The sequence below is a fragment of the Pseudorasbora parva genome, chromosome 10, assembly GCF_024679245.1.
Source record: "Pseudorasbora parva isolate DD20220531a chromosome 10, ASM2467924v1, whole genome shotgun sequence".
Classification (NCBI taxonomy): domain Eukaryota; kingdom Metazoa; phylum Chordata; class Actinopteri; order Cypriniformes; family Gobionidae; genus Pseudorasbora; species Pseudorasbora parva.
The window spans coordinates 15,738,792-15,744,909 of NC_090181.1; positions in this window are offsets into that span (position 1 = coordinate 15,738,792).

A 6,118-nucleotide genomic window follows, 5' to 3' on the forward strand; every position below is an offset into this window, starting at 1 on the left:
GGACGGAAAAGGTACATAGTGTAGATTTAATCACAGACCCACAGCTCCCTAGTTCACAGTCAGGGCACTGATCAGGACATACGTCCATGGGCTGACTCCCTGATCAGTGCCCTGACAACTGAACTAGGGAGTTGATTGAGACGCACCCAATAACTTCCTCTCCCTCTTGCAAAGTCTATTTTTAAATAATAATTATTATCATTATTATACCTTTTTAATATTTTATGACTTTTTGTGCTGTGGTTCGGACTCGGAGCCTGAAACACGTGTGTTCTTGAGCAGACCGATTGGCCTGTCTGACATCAAAGTACCGCGAGAGCGATTCGATGCTTACAGAACAGTTGGTGCTCTCGCAGGTCTTTAATGCAGCCTACACACAGATCGATCTGGGCATCTATTCTATGCTGGTGAACTCATGAAGAGGTTCTAAAAGTTTTAACTGATATTTCATTTTTTATTAATGTAACTACAATGTAACTATATATATATATATATATATATATATATATATATATATATATATATATATATATATATATATATATATATATATTATTATTATTATTTTTTATTTTTTTCCCCCTGCAAATATGACCCGATTACTGAATCGATTGCTTTGTTCTCATTCGCAATGTAGATGCTGTGTTGGGCTTCCGATCCACCAGGTGCCCCTCTATCATGCAGTGTGGCAATGACGTGTTCTGACATATTAACGAATCTATACGTTCTGAGCAGGAAAAAGAAAGAAAACCCGCCAAGATTATCAAGCAAAAGAGCAAGAAGAAGGTATGTATTTTTCTTTTTTTTTTTATATATATATATCAGTGTACATCATATTTGGGCTAATTTAACAATATATATATATATTGTGTGTGTGTAGGCCTACTTGCTGCCTTCTGATAACACACGTAGACCAATAAACTGTTTACATGATTATTATAGTATAATATTATAGGGCTATTAAAGGAATAGTTCACCCAAAAATGTACTAGGCTACTCACCATCCTGTATATAACATTCTACTTTTAGCCATATAATCAGAGTTATAATAAAAATATAATTGCTCTTCAAAGCATTATGGATGGCGAAAGTCCAAAAAAAAAGTGCATCCATCCATCATTAAAGTAATCTATGCGACTTCAGGAGGTTATAAAGGCCTTCTAAATTAAAGTGATGGGTTTAAGTGAGAAAAATAGTAATTTTTCATTCAATTTTCATTTTGGGTGAACTATTCCTTTTATTTCTGATACTTTAAAATGCCAACATTTTTTAAGGGTGGTTAATCATGGCCCATCACAGGAACCTGTTTAAATAGCTGTTTTTAATCAAAGTTGTAATATATATGTATATTTTTCGCAGCTCCGTGGAATACTTCATTCTAATTGATCAATCATTCAGCAGGCAGATATTTCCTAATATTCCCTGTTGTCTTGGCAATGCTTTGTAGCAGGGAACGCCCTTCCAGGTAAGTGAAAATGCTGCCACATGTTTCTTGAATGAAACCCCAGACTTGCTCTCCCATTTATTGCCATCTTTCATCTCAGTTTTAATTGTAGTGAACATGACCTCTGAAAATTATATACTAAAATTTTTTATATGTGTTTTATGTTTTGTATCAAATTGGATACATCAGTTAATGGCCCATATAGTATGATATAGTGATAATGTGGAACTCAAGGATGAAAAACTCCTAGGCTACATTTTAATTTCAAACACCCCAAACTATGCAAACATATGCAATTTGGAGCAGATGTTATTTATATAACCAAAAAGTAGGTTAATGTAAAACAGTACAACAAACCACTTGCATAAAATGCATACATATAATTTGTCACTCTATATCTCCCAATAATATATCTAGTAAGATATGTTTAAATGCTTTGTTTTACTGTAGTTTTAATTATGGCATTTTTTTCGTAAATAGACAGACAAAGAGGTGCACTGTTTTCCCTTTCAGTTGTTTATAATACAGTGGGTGGCTCTTTGATGTCTGCTTCCATCTGCTGACCATATAATGCACTGCTACTGTAACTCTTGAAGCATGCTCTCCAATACCACCATCTGCTGGTAGGAGTGAGTTACACTCAACGAGAAGGATAATTTATTGCTCCAGTCCCACTGGGATTGTTGTTTTCTGATGTTCTGGATATTGTACTTAAGAATGATTAAATTAGAATTATGTTTGCCACATCAGAAGAGAATTAAAGCCTGAAAGAATTAGTCTTTTAAGGGAGAGGAGGTGCTGTTTTGATTCTCGAACATGGATGTTGTTTTCCAGTATCGATCTGAATATATTTTTGCAAAGAATTGTGTGTGGAAAAATTATTTCAATAATAATGAGGAAAAGGAGCCAAATGGTCAATATCTGAATGACAAACAAAAACAAACCACTGCATCAATTAGGTTTTTTTTTTTTTTTTACAAAAGCAACCCTAAAAACAAAGATGTTTGAGCTTTTCATTTCAGAATGGTTCTAGCTGATCCTACATTAAAGGGTGGTAAATGTAAGGCCAGTATTCACATGTAAATCACCAATTAGTCAAATTGGCAAAGTTACAGAACAGCTCTTTTTTGTTAAGTTATCATCAGAGTTGAATAATTCATCACAATTGTTCATCATTTTTTAAATAAAAGACATAGCTTTTGGCCCCTAAACGAATATATATATATATATATATATATATATATATATATATATATATATATATATATATATATATATATATATATATATATACACATACAGATCAGGCATAACATTATTACCACTGCACTGACAGGTGAAGTGAATATTAATATGAGTTGATGTTAGAAGCAGGAAAAAGGGTCAAGCGTAAGGATTTGAATAAGTTTGACAAATTGTGATGGCTAGATGTCTGGGTCAGAGCATTTCCAAAACTGCAGCTCTTGTGGGGTGTTCCCAGTCTGCAGTGGTCAGTATCTATCAAGAGTGGTCCAAGGAAGGAACAGTGGTGAACCGGTGACAGCATAATAGGTGGCCGAGACTCATTGATACATGTGGGGAGTGAAAGCTCAAGAAGTTACTGCTGGTTCTGATAGAAAGTTGTCAAAATACACAGTGCATTGCAATTTGTTATGTATGGGGCTGCACACCGGGATGCCCACGCATGTGAGCATCAGACCATGGAGCAATGGAAGAAGGTGGCCTGGTTTTATTTTACATCACGTGGACGGCTCTGTGCATGTGTGTCACTTATCTGAGAAACACATGGCACCAGGATGCACTATATGCTTTGGGCAATGTTCTGCTGGGAAACCTTGGGTCCTGCCATACATGTGGATGTTACTTTGACATGTACCACCTACCACTTTCATGGAAATGGTGTTGCCTGGTGGCTGTAGCCTCTTTCAGTGGGATAATAGGCCCTGCCACAAAGCAAAAATGGTTCAGGAATGGTTTGAGGAGCACAAGAAGAAGTTTTAGGTGTGGACTCTAAAATTCCCCAGATCTCAATCATATCGAGCATCTGTGGGATGTGCTTAACAAACAAGTCTGATTCACCTTGCAAAAAGGATCTTTGGTCTTTTTGAAACATCTTAAAGGATCTTTGGCTAACATCTTGGCGGCAGAACTTCAGAGCTTTAGTTGAGTCCATGTGTCGACGGGTCAGGGCTGTTTTGGCAGAAAAAGGGGGACCGACACAATATTAGGAAATGGTCATAATGTTATGCCTAAATGGTGTATTTATACATTACTACATTAATAACTACAATTTCCATCATTGTCATTTGTATTCATTAATGGCTTAGTTTCTAAGTAATCAACCAATATATTATACAGTGGGGAAAATAAGTATTATTTTAAGTTTTCCCACTTGGAAATCATGGAAGGGTCTGAAATTGTCATCGTAGGTGCATGTCCACTGTGAGAGACATAATCTTAAAAAAAAATCCAGAAATCACAACATATGATTTTTTAACTATTTATTTGTATGATACATTTATTTGTATGCTAATAAGTATTTGAACACCTGTCTATCAGCTAGAATTATGGCCCTCAAAGACCTGTTAGTCTGCCTTTAAAATGTCCACCTCTACTCCATTTATTATCCTAAATTAGATGCACCTGTTTGAGGTAATTAGCTGCATATAGACACCTGTCCACCCCAGACAATCAGTAAGAATCCAACTACTAACATGTCCAAGACCAAAGAGCTGTCCAAAGACACTAGAGACAAAATTGTACACCTCCACAAGGCTGGAAAGGGCTACGGGGAAATGGTGAAAAAAGGTCCACTGTTGGAGCAATCATTCGAAAATGGATGAAGCTAAACATGACTGTCAATCTCCCTCGGACTGGGGCTCCATGCAAGATCTCACCTTGTGGGGTCTCAATGATCCTAAGAAAGGTGAGAAATCAGCCCAGAACTATACGGGAGGAGCTGGTCATAACCTGAAAAGAGCTGGGACCCCCGTTTCCAAGGTTACTGTTGGTAATACACTAAGACGTCATGGTTTGAAATCATGCATGGCACTGAAGGTTCCCCTTCTTAAACCAGCACATGTCCAGGCCTGTCTTAAGTTTGCCAATGACCATTTGAATGATCCAGAGGAGTCATGGGAGAAAGTCATGTGGTAATTTTTCCTATATATATATATATAATATTTAAACACTTTTTAAATTCTTTTTATTTATATTTTTTTAGGGGCCAAGCACCAAAGGTGCGGAGCCCCTCTTGAAATCGTTAGATTTCGTATTATTATTCCGCTGTTTGTTGAAGTCTATGGCAGCCTATAGAACTGTTTGTGGTGAAATTTTGAAGTTTGGTACACTGATGGTACCAATGGTAACCAGACCAAATTTGGAGTCTCTATGCTGCATGTTGGAGTCTCAATGCTGTGTTTCAGCGCAGCGCTACCTACTGGTCCGGAGATTCAATAAATGGCTATTTTGGCTTATAACTTCTGAACCGTTTGTCTAAAAATCATAAGATTAGTCTCGTTAGATTCGGGGCATCATGTTCGAGTCCAATGATATCCAATTTTACCATATCGGCCATTTAGGCTGTCGGCCATTTTGAATTATGCGCTAAAATGCTGTATTTTATGAACGCATGAACGGATCGTTACGAAACTTGGTATGGGTCATCACCACGATGCCCTGAAGTAGCCTGAGAAGCTTTAAAACAGCACCACCTAGTGGAGAATTTATTTTTCAAACGCGTATAACTTTGGGTGTGGTTGACATATTTTGATGAGAGTAACTTTTTTGTCTCCTAAATCCTTGCCAAGTGCAACAATACCAGATTTGCCAGATTTCAATGTATGGTTTGTGCAACATGGGAATAAAGCTTTTATAAAACATTAGCTGATATATTTAAAACTGCTAGTCCGATCAAGACAAAACCAGCGTTAGAAGTTTGGACACATAGGTCAATAGCTAATTGTTAAAGCGCAAATGTCAAAATACTGATAGTAGGGGGTAGTAAAATCCAATAAAATTCAGATGTCAGTCATTTTTTATGTGGTTTTTCATATAAATGTCTATAACTCCAAAACCAAATTAGATATTTCCACCAAAATTGACACACACATCTATAGGCTCACTCCGAGGACGCACAAAAAATTGGTCAGGTCGTGCCTCTTGGTGGCGCTATAATTAAACATAACATGAAACTGACACTATACAATTCAATGTATTAACGTGGGGTTTCAAAATTCTTGCTTAAATTTGTCTCCAAATGTCTTTACTCATTTTTGCAGTTGATCTGCTGCCAGCTTTCTTGTTTGCTTTTGTTGCGATTGGCCCCGGTAATGGCTGCTTGCAGCTATAGTTTGCTTGTGTATGCTGTGCTCTCAATTTTCCATGTAATGATAGCTGCCTAACAGCCGACATATTATGACGGTATTTGTGTTGCACTTCCCTCTAAAATTTGAGTAGGGAATCCTGCGGGACTCCGACATGCCTTAGTTTTATCCCATGAAGCAGTGAAATTAATTTATAAAACATTTACAAGTTATTCCAAGCTCATTGGGAAGGATCAAAGATTAAGAAATGACTCCCTCAGCCCTATTCTTCTCTGTATTAAACTTTCATAAAATCACCTTTCAGATAAATACAAGGATCTGACACAAACATGCACCTAAAGGATTTATC